The sequence below is a fragment of the Pteropus vampyrus genome, unplaced genomic scaffold (genome assembly GCF_000151845.1).
Source record: "Pteropus vampyrus isolate Shadow unplaced genomic scaffold, Pvam_2.0 Scaffold483, whole genome shotgun sequence".
NCBI lineage: Eukaryota > Metazoa > Chordata > Mammalia > Chiroptera > Pteropodidae > Pteropus > Pteropus vampyrus.
The window spans coordinates 1,391,509-1,404,153 of record NW_011889264.1 but is presented as its reverse complement, the minus strand read 5'-3'; the positions used below and the strand labels follow the sequence as shown (position 1 = coordinate 1,404,153).

The 12,645-nt window shown below is 38.2% G+C and overlaps 2 pseudogenes; one reads left to right on the top strand and one right to left on the bottom strand.

Moving 5' to 3' along the window:
* Positions 1 to 464: 464 nt before the first annotated feature.
* On the bottom strand, positions 465 to 582 carry LOC111732701 (annotated as a pseudogene).
* A 4,260-nt stretch (positions 583 to 4,842) lies between these two features.
* On the top strand, positions 4,843 to 4,961 carry LOC111732704 (annotated as a pseudogene).
* Positions 4,962 to 12,645: the final 7,684 nt, after the last annotated feature.

The following is a 12,645-nucleotide window of genomic DNA, read 5'->3' as shown; positions in this document are numbered from 1 at the left end:
CACTGAAGTGACTCTCCTGCCATCTATACCGATAGCCTCTCGTTTCCAAGGAAGCCTGTTTTATAGAAACGCATCAGAACATCTTCTTTTACCTTTTGACAAAATGAAACTGCATCCTTGGGAGTTTCCCACCCATTGCTCTCTTGGCTACTTCACTCCAGTACTATTTCATTACCTATTGATTTTTCAACGCCTCTCTGCATGGCTGTAATTTACACAAGTCCTCATAGCCCTCAGCGATTCTTAACACCTCAAGGTAAGATCACCGAGTCCACTAGAGAGAGATAGTCGACTATTGTCTTTTCTGGAATAATGAAAAATTGGTGAATCTCATCGCTGAAACAAGTACCTGTGGGAGGCCATGGTGATGAAAATGTAGCCTCACCATAGTGAGGAGCTACAATGAGAGGATGAGCCGTGCTGACTCCAAAGTAAATGCTGTGGCATTCTTCTTCCTTCTTTCTTCCCTACAGCACCTGGTCTTCCTAGGTGGTCTCCCATCCTAGCACTAACCAGGCCCGACCCTGCTTAGCTTCCAAGATCAGACAGGTTCAGGCACTGCAGGGTGGCATGGCCGTAGGCTGCTGTGGTATTCTTGATGAGCTGCTGAATTCTACATGAGTGTTACTTCAGAAATGAAGTAGCGTATTGTGTGGATGGGCAGTAGTTTTTTGTTTGTTTGTTTGTTTGTTTTTTTTAAGAACTAGGAGATAACCCTAAAGCTAAGAAATCTGGATTTATTATGATCTTTAAAAAAAAATCACCACTTTTGTCAATTTGTGATATGTGTTTGCCTTTTGTTGTAATTGAGGTTTTACATGGAAAAAATGAAAGTAAAAGAAAATGTGTACATGATGGAAAAAATAGAATAAAATGATATCATCTAGAGTGTTTTTGTTGGGTAAAATCACCAGTGTGAAAAAGAGGGAAATAAACTTAAAAAGATATTTTTTCCAGAAAAGTATAATTGAGGTTCATACCAATAAATCAAATCAAATTGGTTGAATTTCTACTCTTATATTTGCACTTCATTATTTTGCTTTTAAAATTTATAATTAAAAATTATTCAGGTATTTTGTGATATATTTCCAGGTAATACTTTTTATTTTACCCATAAAATTCCTTCATTATATATTTAGAGTTATGGTGAGAATATAATTACTGTAAGTTTGAAGAAAAACTTTAATATTATTCAATAATCATATGAAACATGATGCGATATATTTATATATTTATATAGTTGAACTCTCTTTGCTTCTTCTACAAAATGATGTTAAATAAAGAGTGTATATTAGATTCGCCTTGTGGGGAAGCCATAGTTGGAAAAATCTGGTAAGTGTCAGACTGTTTACACAGTATCATGTAGTTTACCTAACTCTATGACCTGAAAGCCATTTCTGGATGGTTCCAAAACAATGAAATAATCAACCTAACCAATTCACAGAATTACAGATTTAAAAAAAAAAAAAAACAACTTAAAGTGAGTTTAGGCATTATTTGGGCCAATTATAGTTTAATTTGTTGTAATCACTGAAAATAATCCAATCAAAGGAGCTATTGGCATTTGAAGATTAAAAATACCCTACATTTTTGATGACACATTTAACTTTTTAATGGTCTGTTACCAATTATGTGGTTATTGTTATTTTTTCCTATATGTCCTTTACCTGACTTGTACCACCCAATTTTTCAATGTATTAGGAATCGCTGAGGCAATTGTAATGGACGGGGGTTGTTGCTCGCTCTGACTCTCTTCTCTTTCTTTTGGAACATGCACTCTAAACTTCTTTACATGGGAGGTACCTCACGCTGCTTTTAGTCCATTTGGTTTAGGTATTGCTGACCCTACCCTCTGGCTTTAGACTGACCCAAGCCTGGCCAGCTGGACCCCATACCACTCTGTCCAAAGTGAATCCACACTGAGACAATGAGCGCCCAAACTAGGACTTTGCTGGAGCCACTGGCAATGAGAGGCTCCTTCCCTGTGGAGTGGTTATATTGGTAGGCTGTGAGCCTGGAGCTGCCAAGGATTACCACCTTGAACTGAGGCGAACAGAATCTGGGTGTGGGGAGACAGATGTTTTTGTTTGAGCTGTTGAATCCAGCTGAGCCTGACGCCACATAACCCTGCCATTTTAGTAGATGAAGTAATACATTCCCATTTCTACTTAAGCTAATGTGAGTTTGGTTTCAGTTAATTTCATCCAAAAGAGCCTAATCAATTAGGGCAATTTTGTCTATGAACTATCTGTATGTTTTAAATGAATTTCGTTTTATTCTGAAATAAACTTGAAATGTTTAAGCAGGTTTACTGAATTCAAAAGGATTTAACGATTTTGTTGTCCATCTTCGAAGAAAATGCTGCTAAAACATTTTAGACTTGACTCTGCAATTGCTTTGATCTACGAAAGGCACTTGTAGAGAAAGAGAAGAGATGGTAAAAATTCCTTAAAAATAATAAATAATAAAGAAGAAGAGAATTTACTATTTTTGTTTTAGGTAATTCTGAATTATATAAAATCTCCTTAAAAAAAGGCACTGTGTTGCATTGACATCTATAATACCAAACTGAGAGGTGGGTGTATAGTAGGTATTTATTTGACTAAATTAGAAAACAATTGCTGTCAGTTATTAATTATATATATATATACATATATATATATATATATGCACACTTGTGTGTGTGTGTGTGTGTGTGTGTGTGTGTGTGTGTGTGTGTGTGTATACATATATAAAATGAAAGACCCTTATGGCATGCCAGCGTTTGAGGAATTTAATGCAATCTAAAAATGATCAGACTATTCTCTGAAGACTGACAAAATTCCCAGAAAACATCAAGAACATAAATCAGTGGGAAGAGCCTTCTATTTCTGAGGTTCACATAATCATCTTCTAAAAAAAGACATTTAAATGCAAAGATTTAAGCTCACTATTAATTCCCCCCATGGCTGCTGTAGCCCAACACCCACGCCTTACCTCAGGACGGTGTATAAGAATACCAACCTTGTTAGAATTCATAGATGTGGCCAAAATCTGGGCTAGACCCAATATTTCTGAGCCCTTGAAATTCTCTAGAATGAACACCACTAAAAGAGTGCCTTCATTTTAACCAACTATCTCTTAGGTATTTATTTCCTAACCATCTTTTTCTGACACTAACTGTTGGCCGAAATATGAGGCCAATCGAAAGCCACATGGAAGAGAAATCTGAAGCCCAAGAAGAAAATATGAATATTACCCAGGGCAAATGGCTCAAAGAGTTTCTGTACTAAGGCAGCCCAGCCATATGGCCAATTTGGCCCAGAATCAAAATCAGAGTTGTAAAACCATCGCTATGGCAGGGGAAGATGTTAGGGTTGTTGGAATCAGAATGACTATACTGTACCTCTGAGTACTGGGCCAACCAGATGGTGCTGAGGGAGCCAGACAGGAATTCCACAGGACGAAGACGGACTTTGCCCCATTTTACCTTTCCAGACTCATCTCTCTTCCAGCCACACCACACCACTGCTGGCCTTCTTTCACATAATTTACTTTTTACATCTCTGTGCCTTTGACTGTGCTGGTCCCTCTGTCTGAAATAGCTAGCTACCTTCTTTGCTCTCCTCCACTCCCATTAAAATCCTAACCATTCCGCCAATCTTACTCTGCTTTCATTCCCAACCTCCTTCAGGTTCTGAACTGTCTGGCACACCATAATGCTCCATCCCTTTTATCATCTCCATGCTTTGAGCTAGCTTGTTTTTTCTTTTTCTTTCCCATCTTCTACTCTCTTTTTGATCTCCCCAAGCTAGTCTTCTAAATTTGGCTCATAGGTCAAAGCCTTCCTTGACCTATGAATTCGAATTTAGAAGACCCTCTTCTGGGCTTCTATAGCCCCTCTGTGCCTACTTTATGAGCACCTATCCCACTGTCCAGTAGCCATTGGTCTACATGTGTATCTCTTCCATACAACTGGAATGAACTTGAAAGTCGAGATCATGCATCCACTAATTTTTTATTCCTATTACTTAGCCTAGTATTCAGTAGGATGGTAGATAGATGGCTAGAAGGAAGGGAGAGAGGGAGGGAGAAAGGATGACATAATTCTTCAAAGCTCTGCTCTCGTGTTACTTCCTTTGTGAAGTTCTATCATCTCTCCCATCCTGTTGCCCTTGCCTTGTACATATGTAGTTAAAAAACCCATCCTTTGACTTGCATTATGGACAAGTTATGAACCATTCCTTCAACGGGTGTAAGCTCTTTGGGGTCAGAATTCAAGGCTACTTCATCTGAGTGTCTCTAAAGATGCCGTGTTCATTGTGCCATAAACATTCATGAAAAGTTGTGTTATTGTTAGGCCATAAAAATGTGAACATCATTCAAACAAATCCCAAACTGGACAGGAGAATATTCCTAGCTGTAGACATTAAAAAAGCTGATTCGTCAAACATAACTAGTGGAGTGGGAAGCGGGTAGGGCAATGCTCCTAGTAGTAATACTAATTTATATTTACTGAGCAGTTACTATAGGACACACGCTGTTCTAAGAACCTTACGTGCATACGACTACCATTCAATGATGCTCAGTGGTATGTAAGCATGTCTCTTGTTTGAAGCAGTGACAACTGTGCATCTATAACTCAGGAGAGTGTTGGATCTAGTGAGTTTCAGGCTTGTATATGAAAGCTGAGATTAAATGGATTTGTTCTGAGAGTTAGCAGAGAGCTTTATCAATTGCTCTGTCCACATGAGTATTTTAAGCCAGCATTATTTTAAATTCTGTTAACCTGTGATTTTTACAACGTGAATTGAAAATATTTCTCTCTGAATTCCAAGATGTTTTCAGTAAATAAAGAGCAAGGTCTACAGCCATGCCACCCTGAATGTGCCTGATCTAGTCTGATCTCAGAAGCTAAGCAGGGTCGGGCCTGGTTAATTCTTGGATGGGAGACCACCTAGGAAGACCAAGTGCTATAAGTGTTTAAAAAAAAAAAAAAGAACAGGTTTTCAGACACCTGAGGTGGTATTCTCTCTTTTATGGTATCATAATAACAATGGCTACCATTTCCTGAAGGATGAGTGTGAATCCTATACAGGAGCTCTATACAGAGACACCCTCCATCCCTTGCAAGGCTGTGCTGTGATTAAACACAGTAAGGAGTATAATAAGGAGTAGCCCAGAAAACCCTTAGATGGGGACTGTTATTACTTCAACCCTCACAGTAACCTCAACAGGGAGAGCACTGTTTCCCTCATTTTAAAGAAGATGGTAGTGTTGCAAGAGAAGGTGGACAACTTGCCTAGAGTCATATCGTTAGTAAGTTGGCTGAGTCAGGATTCGAATCCAAGTCTGTCTGAGTCAGTGTTAACTATTAACTTACAATGGAGTCTAATCTTACTACTTTAAATTATTTTATGATCCTAGGAAAGTGATTTCCTCTCCGGCTTGTGATGTTTATTGTGGGGGTAGAAATTCATAAGTGAAATAATGAATTTGGGCCTGGCAGAGATTCCGAGTTCTAGGACTCCAGGTGACCCTGATCTATGGTCTGGACCATGCTCCTGACTAGAGGGCCGAGTCCCGAAATGTAAGCATCTAATGCAATTTTAGAGGCCTCTCGAGAAAGGGTGCATCTGACCCACCTTGTGGGCTCACGGGGCTGTTACCAGGAATAATAAAAAAGCCTAAGACATATCCAAGTGCCACAGTGACAGATGTGACTGTACATAAATTAGTCTTGCAGAAAGCTACTTGCCTGAGGTCATCATAAATTTCTGATGGTGCAACACAAGACTGATTGTATTTACTTTTGCTCTTTGTCGGGCAGAGGAGTGCGATAGGCCAGTAAAACAATTTAGTTGGCTGGTAAATTATCTGCAAGATTGATTAAAAATAGGAGGCAAGCAATTGGCAAATTGTCAATGCACAGAAAAGAATACTCAATAACTAGATCCAGAGATTAAATTAATTTAACGCAAGGGCATCATTTGTGGAGGATGTTTCCTTGAACTCTTGTGATATTGTTTGGACTGAAATTACTGTGAGTGAGTGAGTGTGTGTGTGTGTGTGTGTGTGAATGAAGCGGACATGTAACATGGTGCTCATCGTGGCTCTCAATTCAAGATTAGGAAAGCAGTAAAGATAATACACGGGGGACAGCCATCCTTAATGTTCATCATTCTAAAAGAGATCATTTGGTGAAAATTAGAAAGAAAACATCAGCCATGTAATAAATTACTCTGAGTATCCCAAGAATTGGAAGCTGGCTATTGTTCCCTCTTCTCATAAATGATGTGCCTAGATTATGCCATCACTCTAACATGATTACATATGCAAATGGTGCAGACAGTTACACAATTTACAATCTGGCTGAAATTGTTAAAGAACTGGCAAATGGACTTTGACAAATCACAATTTGAGGTTTTAAAAATGAACTTTTATCACAGAGCATGAAAACAACTGATATTCAGCTGTGCTTATGTAAATTCCTTGAGCAAAAGGAATTTACAAAAGAGATGCATACTCAACTGCATTTTAAGAACTAGCATCAACTCTTCACTGTGCTTGGGAAATGGATTACTCGAATATTGCCCTGGTAGAATCAAATATTAAAATAATCGAGAATTATCATATATACCACACATGGCTCACCAATTTTAAAAGGGTTAGGCTACAACAACATATATTTAATTAATATTTCTTTGATGAGTCAGAGGGCACTTCAAGATCTTGCTCTGCCTCCAGGTCATCATTATGAAATACTGTTGATACTGGTGAGGCCTGGGAGATAATTAATAAAGAGATCTGGTCAACAGAACACAGGAAAACAGGGAGTCTACTGTTTTTAGACATTTATGTCAGGGTGTTTCCCTTTCAATTTTGATCTCTTTATATCCCTAGAGAAGCTTAGAGCTCGCCGTTGCCTTTCTATCTAGGCCATAGCTTGGTTACATTATAAGTAGGATTTCTCAAGGTTTTCAATCAACGATTCTTACTGGCATCTGGAGTCTTCTGCTTGATTATCGTGTATTCAGTATTTTCCTATTAAGTATATTTACAACAACTCTCCTCCCCACCCTTCTTGTTTCTCCCACACATGGCCGCTATCTCGATATACAACTGAACAGAAAGCTTAGAAAGCATCTCTGTGCAAAATTGTAAAAGGAGAACTAGACATGGCCCGTTTCTTTAAGATCTACTTCAAATACACTGATAAACATATACAGAGAAAGGCTGTCAGGATCATTAAAAAAACTTAGGTCCAGAGGAAAGAGCCAGCAGGATTTAGATGATATGCAAGACCTCCTAACCACTCGTTTCCCAGTCAAATAAGACCAGTTTCAAGTTTACAATTTGGTTATTGCTCTTTTCTGAAGTATAAATTATTCACTCTCCTCTTAAATTATAGGGCCCCAAATTAGACTATAGTGGGGTGTTGACCAGTGTAAGGTATAATGAGAAGGTTACTTGTGGTTTCAAATTTTGTATTTCTAGCCAGGGATATTTCTAACAGTGGCTGGTTAGTTCATTCGGTTAGCAAATAGGTAATAATGAAACCAAAAGAATGAGTTCATTGCCCCGTGGGCCAGTCATTTTATAACTATAGACAAGAGATCCTAAGGTTTGACTCCAGTGCTAGTCAGCTACCTTGAAAATAAAAGTGACTCACTAAAGAGAGAGGCAAAGTCAGTGGCCAGCAAATATTTGGAAAACGATTGCTACATCACTGAAGATCAAAGTGATGAGAATGAAAATAACAGTTTCTCTGTTAGGTTCCTTTTGGAAAACACACAGGAGGGGAGGAGAGGGAAGAAAAGGGGTGGAGAGAGAAGAAGAAGAAGATGAATAAGAGACACAGAGAAAACCCCGTTCTGGCATGGATAAGTAAAACAGCCACTCTATCATGGCAGATGGAAATGTAAATTGGGACAATGCTTTAGGAAATAATTTGGCAATAAAAGAGCCAAACGGATGCTTATGCCCTTTGGCTCAGTAGTTCTACTTCCAGCAATCTAGCCTACAAAATTGGAGAAGCTGTCCTTTTCCTGTGGAACAGTCTCTCCACTATGTCCCGTGTTTTAACACCACTAGCTGCATGTTTGTGACAGAAGCCACTGAATTGAAATGGGCTGATTCCATTTTGGGGAAACAAGGTAAAAATACCTCCAGGAGAGAAAGAGATTTATGTCTGCCCAAAGATGTTCACATCGGCTTTATTTATGTTTGTGAAAAAATGCTAGCAATATAAAAATAGTGGAATAGTTAATAACTAATATTCCATGCATATGATCAAATTTATCCCACAGTTTGTGATGAGTCTTCCACTGACACAAAAATTGTTCATCATATGAAAAATAGAATATAAATCTGTATAAATAATATGATGTCAAGAGTGTAAAACAATATGTGTAAACAGAGAAAAATACATCAAACTCATAAGCATGATGATTCTGGTTGGCACCATTTAGACTAATTTAATTCTTCACAATTTTCTATGTTTTCAAATATTAAAAAGATTAACGTGTTAAATGTCGATTTTTATAATCAGAAAAATATTTACATATTTTTAATGAAAAGATTTAAGTAATATGGGAACTTTATATAATGTGTTAAATGACAAAAGTAGAATTTAAGATGGAAAAATACAGTATGCTCTTATTTAGGTAAAATGTGCCTAGAAAACTGGGTGAAAGTAATATATTGGTACGAATGAGCCACAAGAAGCTCTCTGAATGATGGATTATGGATGCCCATTCTGGTACTTTTCTGCATTTTTTCTACGTTATGTATTACTTCTATAATCAAAATTAATGAATAAAATACTTCAAAAATATTATTTTACAAAAGAAACCTGGATAAGAGTGTGCAAATAAAGCAGTGAACCTCTTACTTACCAACACTGCCCAAACAACTCTCGAATGCCAAACAATAATGCCAAACATTAACAATAATGTCTTTTTAGTAGATTTACCACAGGACATGACCATTTTTGTAAGCAAATACTGGTCAAACATGGTTCAACCCAATGTATGAGGAACAGCACAGACTGTCTACCAGTAAAATTAATTATCAGGCTGTCGACTGTTATTTTGCCTTTGGTCTGTCAGTGTTGCTCCGAGAAAACCCTCAATCTTCTAAAGCGGTGATTCTCAAACTTTTTGGTCTCAGGGCCTGTTTACAATCTTAAAAACTGTTACGGGTGCCAAAGAACATTGAAATATTAGAGACCGAAATAGAGAAATTAAAAAATATATGTATTAATTTAAAAATAAAAGAACAAACCCATTATAGGTTAACTTTTTGAAAATAATTACTTTTCCCAAACTGAAATAATTTAGAGAGAAGGGTAGCACTGTATCACATTTTTATAAATCTCTAATGAGAAGACAGCTAGATTCTCAGATCTGCTGCTACATTCAATCTATTGTAATATAATAAGTCCTGTAGCTTCTGGAAAACTCCATTGTATACTTGTGAGAGAACGAGTGTGAAAAAGGCAAAGAATATCTTTGTATTAGTATGTAAGCCAGCTGATGTCAGAACCCACAGGAAACCAAAGGTTTCCCAGACTATGCTTTGAGAACTGCTGGTCTAGAGCTATGATTCAAGGCCATTTTAGGGTCACGGTTCCCCCAAGAATCATGCATGTTCTCCCTTCTCCAAGAAAGGAGCATGCACATGCATGCACGCACACATTCGATAGTTTGTAAATAACTTTGGGGGTTCACAAACACTGAAGTCTATGGACTCCCCAGATTAAATGTACCCCGGGTCAACATGCCCAGTTAAGGTGCTTGGTAAATATTGTTGCATGAGAATGAATAAAAATTTCTTAGCAAAATTAGAGAAATCACTGAAAGACTTAATGAAATTAAATGGTAAATAGTGGCTGGATCTGGTTAGCTGCGCTCTGACGCTGAATCAGCAAAATGCCTCCTCATACAAATCGGAAGGAATAAACACAAACTCCATCCTTCATTTCTTCCCCACACTTATATTTTCCCCCAAAGAACCTAACTGGCTGCAATGCAAAGACATGTTGAAAAATATATAAATATATATTTGGGGGTTTAAATAAATCCATTAAATTTTTTGATTGTCTTGAGTTGCTTATCAAGGGTGCGTGAATAATGCCAGGAAAAGATACTTTTCTAAAAATCAATAAGTTGAAAGTGCTGTTTTAGGGTTGCTGTAGTTGTTGGTTGTGTTTCATAGTTATTCCTATTGACCTGAATTCAAAAACGAGGTATTGATTTATAAAGTACCTTCAGTAAATAAATGCACATTCTTTCAGCTAACCCTAATAACCTGTAGCATACAGAATAAGATTTCAGCTCAGCTCAGTAGAGTTGAGCTTATACTGTCACAATTAATCCTTTCTAAGACTCATACGGCTGTTCTTATGTAGGGGAACAAAAGAGACGGCGGACAAGAAAATCATGGAAAGAAGAAAGAGACAGGGACATCTTGGCTTCTTTTTCAGAAAGGTTTTCTTCCAATATTATTTTGGTTTCCTGAACAGTTGAGAGGCAAAGCTAAACAAAACTACAGCTGTCCAATGATCAAATGATGACTCACCCAATACTTATACGTTATAGATCTACTCAGCTTTCCTCTTGAGATTGAATGGTATTTATTATAAGCAGAAAGGTATCTCTTTGGTTGACTGCTGGGTCCATTCTAGAGAAACAGAGGATGAGGTCAATAGCCCCTGGCTTTAGATTCAAAGTTCACATCAGGGCAATGCTGTGGCTCAGTTCTGGTCTGTCTCTCCCTGCCATTATTGATCTGCCACAAATGTTGGTTGTTAAAAACCATATTGCATTAAAAAAAAAAAAACAACAACCCGGAGTTCTTTAAAATAATTTTCTACCAACTTCAATTGACTTGCCCCTCGAAGAGGCAGGTAAACACCATGAAAGCAAGCTTAAACAAGGTGTAGGAAGAGTTTCTGGGCATTGGGTTTCTTTCTGGACTCTTCTTGAGGCTTAATGACACTGAAGGACAATACGGAAGTGAGCAGAAACCAAGCAGTAGAAGTAAAACTACCAAGCTGGGGAAGTGTACCTGTATCTGTGTTGAAGGCATTGTGCTAGATACAGGGAGGCTGGTGAATGGATAAACCACCTGGTGGCTCCTAATTAGTGGCCACAGAGTAGGATCTGGCAAAAGCCTACACATTTAAATTTAAATCCCAAAGAATATACATATTTTTTTAACAATCATGTTTTCTATTATTTCTCTTAGTTATTGTATTTTGATTATTTAAATAGCTTTGTTCCTTCAAAGCATGTTTTTTCAGGCTACGATAATTCCCCTGTAGTGGTAGCATTTTCTGACCCAGGATTGGGAATGGGGTGGTGAGGAAGGGGGCAGTAAGTGGGTGGTGGGCTCTGAGCCTCACACCTGGCTTTAATCAGAGAAGTTCTATTTGATCTGTTTTTATATATTGAAGCTACGAGTAAGATTTTATTAGAAAAAAAGAATTCTGCTGCTAAAAACAACAACAAAAGGTTGAAAGCCACTATTCTGGGGAAACTATGTTTAGACTGACATCGAACCTGAATGTTAATAATTCTTCTGTTGAAATTAAGGTGACTTCTCTTAAAAAAAACTTTCCAGTTACTCGCGTTCATTATAGAAAAAGAATAGAGAAAACAGACAAGGCGGGGGGAATACCCATAATCCTGTTACCCTGAGATCACAGCTGTAAACATTCGATGACTATTCATTACCCTGTTCCACTCTCTTGCTGGCGCTTGCGTGCACGTGCACGTGCGCATGCGCATGCACGCTCTCTCTCTTTCCCTCTCTCTCTCCCTCTTCCCTCCCTCTCTTCCCCACCCATATACTTAATAAAAATGAAAATGACCTCAAACTCTACATACTGTTTGTCACATGATTTGTTTTTACATAATATACCATGAACATCTCTTCTTCATGCCGACAAATATACCTCTGAATCAAACTTTATAAAGGCTCATATGGACTTTATCCATTTCTAACATGCATCTAGTCTATCTAATGCCTTGTTTAAGGCATTTGTTTTGCTATTATAAGTAACCCCACTGGGAACTTCTAGATAGCTATATAGGGCAGCCCTTCCTAACGGGTATGCCATGGCATGCTGGTAGAGTGTAAATGGGTTCCAGTGTGGGAGATAATGGAGAACTCAGCCCACTAGCTGATCCGCCCCCACCCCTATGCCCGGGGCTGTGAGCTACCTCCAGTGTCTACCTTAGGTACTCTGCACATGGGCTTTTGTGGCCTAGGACTCTAACATTCTAGGAAAGTATTGATACAGAGCAGGAATTACAAATATGTCCTCTCCAGCCACACCACCTGGATATGAATCTCAGGGCCACTATTTACCAGCTAGGGGGGGGGATCTTGGAGAAGTGACTTCTAGCTGATAAATTAATACATGTAAGCACTTAGAACAATGAGAAGTACATGCGATAAAAATATTAATTATTATTATCCTAGTATATACATCCACATGCTTTTTTACTATTTCAAAGCTGGGATGGTTTCTGATTAGAAGATAGAATGTTACAGTTGGGATTTGGAAGCTCTCATGTCTCTGTGTGGTATAGGACAGGGGTCCCCAACCTCCAGGCCATGGACCGGTACCAGTCTGTGGCCTGTTAGGAACCAGCCCGC